The sequence below is a fragment of the Dermacentor silvarum genome, chromosome 3 (assembly GCF_013339745.2).
Source record: "Dermacentor silvarum isolate Dsil-2018 chromosome 3, BIME_Dsil_1.4, whole genome shotgun sequence".
Taxonomy (NCBI): domain Eukaryota; kingdom Metazoa; phylum Arthropoda; class Arachnida; order Ixodida; family Ixodidae; genus Dermacentor; species Dermacentor silvarum.
Window position 1 is genome coordinate 190,576,318 of NC_051156.1, and position 13,275 is coordinate 190,589,592.

General features: G+C 48.4%; 1 protein-coding gene across 1 annotated transcript in view; it reads right to left on the reverse strand.

Moving 5' to 3' along the window:
- Window positions 1-13,041, reverse strand: part of LOC119446304 (NAD kinase) — a 91,823-nt gene extending 78,782 nt beyond the window's left edge. Inside the window, exon 1 of the mRNA XM_049664072.1 lies at window positions 12,905-13,041. The gene's annotated coding sequence lies outside the window, so the exon portion shown is untranslated. The remainder of the gene's footprint in view (window positions 1-12,904) is intronic.
- Window positions 13,042-13,275: the final 234 nt, after the last annotated feature.

Consider the following 13,275-nt stretch of genomic DNA (forward strand, 5'->3'; position numbering starts at 1 on the left):
ATTAGTTTTTCCAAGGACTTGTAATTCTATCACATTCGGGATCCTGGTCATCGGCCATATTATGCTGAATACAGCGGTTCTTGTCGTATCACCGAAGCTATGCAGCGTTGGGCGTGATCAATATACCGGGTGCTCAAAATTAAGCTTTACGGAATTAAAAAAAAAATCGCCTGTGGCAAGTAATTTAATTCTTATCGTTGAGCTGGGTTATTCGGAGAGAAGGAGATTAGTAGCACAAGAAATCGAAACACGTATTCAACTAATTAACAAAAATTCACTAATTAACGTCTTAGTTAATTACTTTACGACACATGTTGCAATTACGAACTGTAGCTGGTGAGCTTGCGAGAGGCATCCACTTGAAATGAATTTCCAGGATGGCACCAGTTCCGAGATATGAGCCTTATCAAACACGCTGTAACAATGCACTGTTGTTCCACTTACTTGTTGTTTTTACCAAAATGCTGTTTGATACGTTGAAGCATAAAAGTAACTGGAACGCCCATGTATTTCGTCCCACACTTTGGGAAATAATATCTCGAAACTGGTGTCATCCTGGAAATTCATTTCAAGTGGATGCGTCTTGCAAACTCACCGGCTACAATTCTTAAATTGCAATGTGTGTCGCACACTAGCAATATATATGTCACTAACAAAAAAATAAAAAAATAAATAAATAAACGCAAATCATCGTCCTACCAGTTTTTAAAGGAGTGTGCAGCGCCTTGAGAATAGCTTCGGCACATTTGTCGGCAATCCATCATAATTCGGCACTCAAACGGGATAGCTGGGTGCCCACCTTGAGCGCAACACAGTTACGGCGCCCTTTTCTCGCGCCCTTAGTGACCGCATTTCATCACGTTTTAAGGCCTTGCCCACGCAAATTTCCACATGTAAACCATGTTACTATGATTCCGGGATGTGTCGTAAGAGTTGTCAGCGTCGGTGATGACTACGTTTTTTTTAAAGACGATAGTCTTTCTTGGGGAACTTAAACGCTGAAAATTTGGTCTGTCTGTCTGTCTGTTTGTCTGTCTGTCACCCGATTCAGCCACCCGGCCAAAGTTGGACCACTTGCTTACCGCCCACACTACTTAAACTGGTACGGCTGTTCATACTTGTGAACGTTATCGATCACAAAGTAAATATTACGCATATCTGAGGCGCAACATCACTAGGTAAGTATTAGGAGGTGTGTTCCTTTAATAGAAAATACATAGATACGTAACTCTAAAGACCCTAGTTTCTTAAGCTGCGCTGAAAGTGCCATGCTATGCGCGCCGACGAACGACGTTCCCCGATTGCGCGCCGACGAGCGCCCTCTGCCATGGAGGAAGGAAACCCTCTGCACAAGCTCATGTTTCCCGATATATTGCCAGATGGCGTCCATGTCTCACGCAGCGCCTCCTCAATTTTATCAATGCCAGCCAGATGCGGCCGATTCAACATAAAGGAAGCGCTGTCTGAGGCAGGGCAAAACATAAATGGCCGCTTGATTAAATAATGCGGTAAAATGAAATCTGTTCAAACAAACCTTCATGCCAGGACGGAAATGGTACGAGATTTGTTCTTTTTTCGCTTACTCTGCCACGTGGGATAAGTCGGAACGAATCTAAATTTAAGCATGTATAGGCCCGTTCCATGCAGATGCTTCAAGGGCGACTTATAACATTAATTGTCCATGAGCCATAGTTCCAGTCTTCAGGCTGGTCACATTTTAACTTAACGCCCTAAGTACACTTTCGCTGGCATTGTTTCTCCCAGGACACGTCGAAAATATAGATGACGGGTGGTGACAACTACTTGATAGCTTTCCTGCGATGAAAATGCGCAGAAACTATTCTTCGAGGAAAACAAGCGAGGGCGTATAATTGATATATTTTAACGTCGAAAAGCAGCAGAGGGTTTATTCATCTGCGGTCCTGTTCATCTCGGCCCCATTGCGATCCTGTGTGCCTGTTCGGGACAGTGCAATGTGTGTGGTGCAGTGTATCCTCTCCTCTTGTCTTCCTATATATGCTCTCCATAGGCTCGGACTATACGGTGAGCTCGTTGACTCTCTTTAGCACACTTAGGCGTTCATTTGCCGGACTTGTGTGCATTTGTTGTTATTTTCCAGACTATCTATTAATTTATTCATATTATGTTAAAACAACTAGTCGTCATCATTATAAGGTGACTTTCATTAAGTTTCACGTAATAAAATAAGGGGTGTAAGGGAGACGCCGTAATGGAGTACTAGGATTGATTTCGACCACTTCGGAGGACCACCTTCATCGTGCAGGCTCGTGATACATAGTAAACTAGTGATTTGCATTCCGCCCGCGTTTGAATGCGCTGTAAAAAAAAAAAAAACGCCGACATAGTATATTCTCTCTGCCGATCAGGTGACATTTATTTCACGCGCTTGCGACGCGCTTGTGACCTACTGGACGGTATTGCAGTTGGCAGTTACGTGATAACACTGCTGCTCGGGCAGAACGGTAAAGAAGCGCCCCGCGGTGCTAAACAGCCAAAGGTGGCGGTGTGCCAACGCTTCCGTAATAAACTCACGGTTTCGCGACGCTGACCCTTGGCAGCATCCTTGGGGATCACTTTCACAGCGGCAATAACGGCTCGCTATTTTTAACGTCAAATTCTTCTTGATGAGGGCTTCCGTATACTATAGAGTAAAACAAGCAGCGAGCAACTGGGCTCCCGCGGACTGACACGCAGGAGGCAACATTTACACTACAGGACATCGCTCATGCGTCAGCTTACGCAGTGGGAGGCTGTGATGACTTCCAATGGAAAAATATTATCTCAGATGATCATTAGTTGACGCCATTGAGGCAGCCGTATCGTGAACAAAAGTTATGCAGTAAAGGTGGCTTCACTCTATCGCCTTACTTCTCCGTCGTGAGTCTTCTGCGAATGTGCACGCTAAAGTGTTAGAATAACGATGCAAGTAGTTCAATGCCTCACTTTCAGATTTAGTACGCGAGAAGAGTAACGTAACAAAAACTCGCACTGGTACACGATCCCGAATGGCGACCGCTTGCTGTCACCTCGACTTGCAAAGTCGTATACCTGCTCCGCCAACACACAGGAGCAATATGTCTTGGGCCAGCGCATACAAAAATATAGAGGGGAGGGGCCAACGGCGTAGCGCGTGCTCGAACAATAGGATATCGACATGCTCATACTCAGGGACTCGCTAATAACATCCCTACTCCGTTAGCATTTGCCTTACACCAGGATGCGCAAGCTGGACATCGATAAACTGGATGTCCTAATGCGTAAAGCCACAAATATGGCGCCACGGGAGTTCCGACGTCTGCAAGCCCGACGCTTCTTTCAATCGTGGGTCAACACAGCACAGTCGAGGTAGTTTGCATGCCCGCAGTTTGCATGCTCAATACCGCAAACGTCTCAGCACGAAATTGTGGCGAAGATGGAAACGTGCCTATTTATTGCAGTTACGATCAGCGCACTATCGCCCGGACCAAGTTTCACCACAGATTCGCGTCGGTGGCGTTGTGATTGTACACGAAGAGAACACTTCTCCGACGTTCTGGAAAGTTGGGCGAGTGACATCGCTACATCGCGGACGAGACGGATTGGTCAGGGCGTGCTCAGCGCATCTTGCAACTGGCCACGTGGTGAACCTTCCGGTACAGAAGTTGTACGTTCTCGAGGCAGCTAAATACCCTCTCGCCCATTTCCAGGAGCATGGCATCCGCTGCCTCCCTCGTCCTTCCCTTCCCGCCGGAGGATGTTGAAAATAAGGATGTGGGGCACGAGGAGGGGGGAACCACGGGAGGGAAATGAAGAAGTGAGGTAGGGCAGCGAGCCCTGGGATAGTAAAGATCGACGTGTCGCTGGGCCCCCTACAGTCACGGGTCCTCGTTTATTACACCTCTACAATGAAATGCCCTGTATTTCGGATTATTTTTCAAGCCGTCTATAGGGAAAATATCAGGGTATGGCTCACCGCAGACAAAGAGCTTCTCGACGTACTGCTGACGAGCAGCTGCTGGCAGTGAACTCACGTACTACTCACACAAATCCATCGCATCAGATAGGTTCGAGGGAAATGTTTTGCCCACCTGCTCTTTGCGCACGTCTCACACTTTGCTTTGCGCACGGCCCGTGATGTCATTATGTTTACGTGTTTGATAGGTCCAGACATGTCTTGTGAAGGCGCGTGTCTGAGTGCAGTTTAAAATGGATGCAGGGTCGTCAACCAGTGGATTATTTCCCGTCGAACTGTCCGTCATTTGTCATACGAAGCTTGCGAAGGATTAATGCTGACGAACCTTTTTTTAGTTTTAATGTGTTAGCATTAGAAGTGTCAAAGTGGGAAAAGTGACAAGGATAACGGCAAATACTCTCTGGGTGTGGTGCTCACATTCATATCTGAAGAAAATAACCGCAGGGCTCATCTCAAGATGTCTGCGTATACGGTAATGTGATAAGCATTCGAGTAATGTAGCGATGCACCGTATTTCTGAAGTCACGTTCATGTAACACCTATATATAGCGGTCATTTTGAGACTTTCATTGCTTCGGCTATATGCGTCATACTCCAGTATGATCCAACTTTACTATGGCACTCGCTTGCCAGTATCGCCTCCATGACGGCAAGACAACGACTGCACAACGCCGATGCATTGATGATGATGGAATGACCAAGGAATGACGCTGATGGAACGACAAATGCAGCATAACGATGACGGCATGCTGCCAATGAGGTGATGGCTCTCGATGAGGAGGATGATGGTATAACGGCGCCGTCGTGAAAAAGACAGTGCGAAAATTGGATGACGACGCCGCTATGACGACAACCAATGACGAACCTGCAATGACGACGATAGCACGGCAGCGAAGGCATGACGGCCGCGGTAAGAAAACGGATGCATGATTGCGAATGTGTGACTGCGACGTAATCGTGGCGTACGGCATGACAATGGCGCCATAATCACGATGAAATAACGACAGCATGATTACGATAGAAGGACGAAGAAATGATTGACGTCGATGGAAGGACAAAGGTGGTATGACGTTACTAAAGTGATGACTGTGGTAAAGCGACGGCATGATAAAATACAAAACGACAAACGGCAGCGGCATCGCTCGAAGACTGCTTTCGTCCCTCCTGGTGGGTTTTAAGAATTTAACGTTGTGCCGTTCCGATTGTGCAATGCGCCCACTGCGTTCGAACGTATGATGGATTACATACATAAGTGTATGCAAATGGGACATACGGTAGGGAAGGTCCCAATCAGTATGGTCGGACAAGACATACTTTGCAAGCATGTCTGTCAGTGTTCGGTTCAGACGCTCTGTGAGACCATTAGGCTGTGAATGGTAAGACGTAGTCAGCTTGTGCCTGGTTGAGCAGGGCTGCAGGATGTCAGCGATGAGTTTAGAAAGGAATATCCGACCACGGTATGTGAGCAGTTGGTGTGGAGCTCCATGCTGCACAATCACGTCGCGTAAAGGAAAATCGGCGACATCTGTGGCGCAGCTTGTTGGAAGCGCTCTGGTGATGGCGTAGCGCGTGGCGTAATCTGTCGCCATGCATATCTGTCGCTACAGCGACCCACTTGTTGCCAGACGTTGATAGAGGGAAAGGGTCAAGTAAGTCCGAGCTAGCGCGAAAGAACGGCTCCGAAGGAATGTCGAGCGGTTGAAGGGACCCGGCAGGAAGCGTCGATGGTGTTTTTCGGCGCTGGCATTTATCACACGCCGCAACGTATTTCCGGACGGATCGGGCAGGGCCTGGCCAAAAGAAGCGTCGGCGAATCCGGTCGACGATGAATAGCCAATCGCATTATGGCATTATGGTATGCATGGTAATCAACATTAAGGCGCTTATCTTTCTTTGGGAACTAATCGCCATTTTTTGTGTTTATCCGTTTTTTTGGATCAATCCCGAAGATTGTGCCATTAACCAGAGCGGTGAAAACGGACGGACGGACGGACGGACGGACGGACGGACGGACGGACGGACGGACGGACGGACGGACGGACGGACGGACGGACGGACGGACGGACGGACGGACGGACGGATGGATGGATGGATGGATGGATGGATGGATGGATGGATGGATGGATGGATGGATGGATGGATGGATGGATGGATGGATGGATGGATGGATGGATGGATGGATGGATGGTATGAGCGTCCTCTTTGGACCGGGGTGGTGGGTTGCGCCACCGAGCTCTTGTGTTCTTATTTTTCTTAATGTCGTAGCTATCTTTGATCTTTAAAAACACACACACACACACACACACACACACACACACACACACACACACAACACACACACACACACACACACACACACACACACACACACACACACACACACACACACACACACACACACACACACGCACGCACGCACACACACGCACACACACGCACACACGCAAAGAATTGCCAGCATCAAACTTTATGAACCACTATTGGGAGCGTTGTTCTTGTACGCCTGCGATGTTTGTGGCCTCCGATACTCTTGTGCCACCAAACCTCCAATCGCCTCTCACTAATCTCTGTAGCTCAGACCAGCAAGACCAGGTCTGGGCCGTCCAGCTAGCCGAGGCAGCCGCTGAGACCCAGGGGATCTCGGCCGTCTGCTAGGCGGAGGGAGGTTCTTTCCCCTGCTATCCCTGAACCCAAGGGCTTCAAGGATGCCAGAGCAGCCTAAACCGACAGCTGGGTAGACATCTTCACAATCTTAATAAGACACGTTCCATCGTTTCCTTCTGATCGCAGCGCCGGAGCTCCCTCTAGTGATTTTTGTACGAAACTCTACGCTTCCAACATATGCACCAATTATAGGTTCGAACGGCAATCAACGCGTTCTCCTCCTCCCACCGGTCTCTGTCTCACCTGCACATCGCTCCTCGCCGGCATCCGCATTGAATGCGCGGAAATCTTGTTCGCGCGCTAAACGCCCCGCCGACCGAATGCTCTCCGCGCGCTGTGGTCACACGAAGAAGCGTGCGCGCGGTCTCCTTTCTTCGCTGTGGGCTGGGTGGGCTTTTGCGAGCGGTGCGCGGTGACGCTTTTCCTTTGTCCATGATCATCGCACCTCGGAATGACCGAACTGGGCTACGGGGACGACCCGCGGGAGCTAGACCGGCGCGCCGTGGGCCGGCTGACTTCATGGCCGGCTGCATTCGGCGTTGTGCCTGCCGTCAGTCGCCACGACGACGTCGACGCCACGGTGAGTGGGACCCAACTGCGCTTGCCTGCGAATGCCATTGCTTATGACGACCCACCGAGAAGTTATATCTGAGCTGAGCGATAGGTGGAGGTTTGGGGCCAACTGATTCTCATTCCGTTTGCAGTTTTCTGTAGCACCAGAATGCTCTTGCATGTGCGAGCCACAAGGCACAGTACGAAGCACATTGCGAGGGATGTAGTATAGTACGTAGTAGATGCAGCATGCGTGTATGAGCGAAACAAGCAACACATTAGGTCCATCGGACCTGCATAGTAGCTGCGTGCGGCTGACTTTTGTATCTGAGGTGAAAACGTTAATTACGCGAGCGTTCGTGAATTGTTGCCGTGGGCTGCGCGCGTTGCGGCCTGGCCGCCCTGAATGAAACGCGCGCAATGCTGAGTTATCCTCTTGCGCTCTTTGTGTCTGTACTGTGTATCGGAAGACGGGACTTACAATTATTACTGCCACTCGCATATGCGAGAAGCAGTGGTATGCCGTCCGGGCTTTGTGAGCGTCGCGACGTCTTGTACGTGAACAAACAAGCGATCGCATGGAGGCTAGTGCTTGGCCCTATCGAGCGGGTCGAGTAAGCCCTACAAGCACATTACGACTTCTACGTTTCTACATCAACAAGAAAAAAGATTTTAGGGAAGTGGGGAGGTGGGGGGGTTAGATTCCACAAACGTGTGTAATTTTCGAGATGTTTGTCCCGAGAACACCAAACCAACTTACTGCGGCTCATTATTCCTCACTAGAACTTCACTGTATAAATGTTGTTGATGATGATGATCATCATCATTTTGAGATACATATAATACGTCGCCAAAGGGATAGGCCATGAATGGCGCGGCTGAAGGAAGCATACGAGTAATAATTACGCTAAGGACAAAAACAAAAAAACAAAAAAACAACAACACAATTGTAACGTGCATAGCGTCTGCCCACAGTTTCCCTTCGCCCTTCTCTTTATTCTTTATTTGCGCATGATGTCAGGAGTGAGATGTAGTAATGACATATGTTACGGCTGAACTTAGAACTGCTCTTGGAGGAGGAATAAGAGGGCGAAGCGAGAGAAGCTTGAAAAGGGACTGGCGCAAGTATTAAGTACAGTTTTAAGACAATGTTGGTGTCCGTGAGACAGTATACAGGGCATTCGTAGTTAATCTATCAGTACTCTTAATAAAAAAAAGTGAACCGGCCTTGCTACGCAGATGCTGCTTGCACAGGTGATTTATGCGCTTTGGCCGAAACAATTTTCTCACATAAGTCAACAAATGCAAAATTAACGCAGTTTAGTAATAACGCTTAAGTATTGCGGTTATGGTAAACGGTTATATTGTAAACTTAAAGATATGTAAGCCTTTTCGAAGACAACTTCATTTTCTTTGATACTTCCAGAGTCCATATGTTCCGGGCTATTCGTAATCAAATTTTCCACCTAGCACGTTAATTTCGTCTCGCAATGACGAACCCCTCGTGAAGCATCTGATTGTGCTGGAAAGAGTGAAGCTACTGTTTTTTTTTTTTTCAGCCGAGAGTAGAAACGCATCTGTTGCTAGCTCCGCCCGGCTAAGCTTCCATATATGAAGATTCGTGTTTATGTCGAGACAGCCGGCTGCAGATGCAAAATTAGTGTACCGAGTGCCAAACTTCATTATGAATATGTCGGTAAAGGTGTACTTTAGAATTAACAAAGAAAATGGAGTCATTTTCGGTTACGATTGCCTTCGCATTTCTGATGTAAATATGGATGTCTAAATAGTTAATTAGCAAATTCGTGTTGACTACATGTATTTGTTGATTTTATATGTTCGCGATCATTGTGTCCGCCAAAGAGCATCAGAGCACCTGCACAAGCAGCCTTTTTTTTGCAGCATAACCTCTTTTTTGAAAACGTGCTGATAGTGCTCTGAAGGCACTGTATAGCATATTATGCTACATTCACAGCATGTAATACTACGATAGAGCAAACTTAGGTAGAAGCTGCGGCATAATAGAGACTGGTGAGCTTTTTTAAAAACATCTTGTTGTAGGATGTCGGACCAAATAAATAAATAAATAAATAAATAAATAAATAAATTTGCGCCTTTGACAAGCGCAGGTTTGGTATATATACATCCTAAACGTTGTAAAAAAAGCTCGCTGCAACAAACCTTCCTAGGGCGCCCTGTTGTGATGGCATTCTGTCTTAACAAGGTGAAGACCCGTGCTGCAGCTTCGGATTAGTGTACTTAAATAGCGAATATATCTTGAGCGGAAGGGCTACCTTGATCGCGGGCTTAAGGCGCGCTTACAATGCGTAAGTTCCGTAACACACACAATTATCTTCCGTCTTCCGTTTTGATACTCGCCTATACTTGTTGCTTTGTTCTTGGTGTGCCCAGCGTGAGTATATATATATATATAGATGTGCACGAGAAAGAGTGGAAAAGCTTAGTGGTATCTGGAAAGGCTAGTCTAACGACAGCTTCGGCTTTCACCTCTGGCGTCCGGGGCGTGACCGCGACCGGTTCCTCCGTGTTCCTCCGTGGCAGTGCGCAAGGAAGTCACCAGCGCCATGTTTTCTTTGTGCGGTTAATTTTCACAGCCAGCCAATCAGCCACCGGGAGTTCGCAATGGAGAGGAACAAGCGTTTGAGAGCGTACGACGCTGCATTTAAACTTAAGGTTGTCGAGTACGCCGAGGAGCATGGCAAGCGAGCAGCCGACCGCAACTTCGGCGTCGAGAACAAGTGCGTACAGTCAACCGCAAAAGTTTACGGGATGCGGTTTCCCTTGCAAGTGTGAATCACTGCACTGTTAAGGCATGGCACTTCTAATTTAACGAATCACTGTGTAGGTGGCGAAGGCTACTAGATGCTGGTGCATTTGATTTGAGGCTGTGTGACCACGCTTCGCGAGAATTCAGTTTCTCGGCAGACCCTGCGTCCCGTAAACTTTTGCGGTTGACGGTACGTCGGTGGTTGAAGCAAAAATGGGAGCTCGCCGCAACAAACAAATCGAAGAGGGCGTTCCGCGGGAAAGCGTGCAAGTTCCCGGAAATCGTAGTGGTGAGAAATTAGACCAAGTGACCCGGTCCCGTGTAAGGGCCGCACCTCGTCAAAATTGCACGAAAGAGGTGCTGCCCTTACACGCGTCTATACGGTATATACGTATTGTATGCACCCGCCCGGACAATTCACATAACACACTCGGCATAGACTTTTACAGCCAAGCTGTATATGACTAGGTTCCGGAGATTTCTTCGTGACGCAACGTCGACGGAAAACAATGGTGGGCTGATCCCGGTGTCACTGCAGGGTAGAGCAATGGCGTATAGCTCCGGAAGGCAGAGGCTACAAGCAGCTAGTGACTCATCAATGGCTCGTACCACCGTTATAAATTTGAATAAATGACAAGCACAAAAGAAGCATCCGAACCACATAATTTATGATAAGGCACTCCTGATAGCAATGCGAAGCACGTAGCCATCCCTGCATAAGTTTCCCGGTAAAGATTACTGTTAGGCAAGCTGCCGCGGCGACGGCAGCTTGCGACGTGGGGAGTGACGTACCTAGCGTTTAGTATATAAAATAACCAGCCTAGCAACTAATTTAAACGTTCTTCCAGCACCGCTATGGGCGGCGTGCTGTAGAAATCACCATTACTCCGATTCCTACCATTGCCCTAAATTACCATTACTCTAAAGCCACAAAGCAGTGCATACCCCCATCAGCAGTTGTAGTGGTGGTTTTGAACAGCTTCGCTTGACATCCACATTTGCAGGGTCCGGATGGCGAGTAAATTTTTCTTTTTGAAATGGTAGTCATAGAACAGAATCTTCGTTGGTATATAGTGTCATGGACACATATATATTTGAGGGACGACTTTCATCGCCTATAGAAGCGCTATATTGACCCAACAGAAAGCCTCAACGCCCGCAGCGCCAAAGGCGGGAGGGATCATTCCGGTGCGCTTTATTCTCTGCGAATGCAGTACACACCAGCAGCACGCCCCAACTGCGACCTTGTTCCCCGCTGACAGACAGGCACGCCTCGGCGACCTTTGCTTGTTGGGTACGCACACGGAACCATGCACTCGTGGAGCGGAGAAAGAAAACGCAGGAAGAGAAAACAAAAAAACGAAAGGACGAGGCGGAAGTTGCAGAGAGACAGACGGGCGCCGCATGCGACAGGTGTGCGGTTCTCCGAGTGTACGATGTGGTGTGCGCGCACTGCGCGGCGCGGTGACTGCGACGTCCGAGAGAGTTTGCGGCCCTGTGACGCCCACGGTCACGGGCAGTCGTGCGTCGACGGCGACCGGCGGCGACGTACTTACGTCCGACGGTGCCATCATCGCCGCCGCAAGGCGCTCGGCAGCGCGTGAAAATCGTGCGCTACTATACGTGAGCTATGGGCACGTATTCACGTGCCGAGTTCAGATAACCGGCATTCGCACAACTGAGTTCTTCCCTTTTATTTTTATTTTTTGCATTCTTCCCCCGTCTTTCTCTATTTTACTTCCTTACATTTTCTTGTGCTTTTTTTTTTGCTTTTCTTTCTTTTCAGCAAAATCCTTTTACGGACTCTTCCCTATATAACTCGAATTGATGTACGGCCTTGTCGAAGAACTCGACATTTGGAGCCCGCGGCGGTGCTTCAGAGGATATGGAGTTTTGCTGTTGAGCACGAGGTCCCGGGTTCGATTCCCCAGTGCAACAGCCGCGTTCCGACGGAAGTAGAATGCGAAATACTAGTGTAGTAAAGTTTAAACATACCAAAGAACTGAAGGTGGTCGAATTCAACTCGCAGACAACGTCTCTTCCAAGCCCTTGCGCGGCTTTGGGACATTAAACCCCGTAAATCAATCAGTCAATCAATCGACAGTAACTACAAGGATTTTGAAACAATTGGTTTCGCTACGTGCCTATACCGCGCACGCTAGTTTAAACACGAGCTTATGACACAAAGCTTACCATACATGTCTGCGATAATGGTCGACAGCTGAGATTATCGGAAGCCGAGTTGACGTCAGTGTGTATACATGAATTCCCGGCACTATGCATCGTTACGAATCTTTTGTTTGCAAACTTTCAGCTTGCTTAGGGTTGCTTCAGGACTAGAAATCTATTTGGCAGTACAAACAGCTTCACGCTATTCGAGTCAGTTTAAATATTCTTTGGCCTACGGAGACCGATCGCAGCGCCACCGCATGTTGATGACGTCACGCTCTACATGACGTTTCCATCAAAGAGAGAGCACCTTCTCTCAGCACTGCTACGCTCGAGTGTACAAAACGCCCTTGCATCCGCAGTCAGCAGTGTTCCTTGAGCAAGGGCTCACGCCGGCTCACAACGATCCAGAGGGCATTATAGCGAAGTCCAGGGATCACTCGTTCGAAAATGAATCGGCGTATCTTCCATTGCAATGGTTTCGCGATTGCCAAAAACGCGAAGAGCAACGGGGAAGTACAAGTCCATCAACTTAACTTTAACACTGAATGGTTATAAGTTCGGTAGTAAATAATTTCTTGGTGTCTATCATTTTCCAGCTTAAACAAACACGAATCTGACAGGGGTTATTTTCAGGAGCGCTCTCAAGCGCGGGCGCGCTTCTTGCTTCCGCATGCGTTTCTCACAGCTGCCGCGTCCAGCAGCTTGTGCTGTTCTTTAGAAACCGACGGACAAAAACTTTAAGGAATTCTACGTACGTGACCGTCGATGCATCGTCGTTTCCAAACGGGCTGTCTCAGGCCTGGTTCTTTCTCTTTTCTCTTCGCGATCGACTGGCAAGGCACACACACGAAGCGGTTTGAGGAGGCCGCGCGGTGCCTTACAAGGGGCTTGTGGCAACTACGCGATCGATTCCCCCGTTGCCTCCCATTTCAGTAATACTTCCTTCTTCTTGCACGATGGACAAACGTCGACGTCAGACAAGCGGCGCGCGCGATACGCTGCGCGGTGCCGGTCCTTTGCGTAACCTAATGTCTTTTATTTTTTTTCCCGTCTTTGTGTATACGTCCCATTGCATCGCTGCTTGGTCGCTCGAGCGCCTATCGCTTCCGTCGCGTTTCGCTGCCGT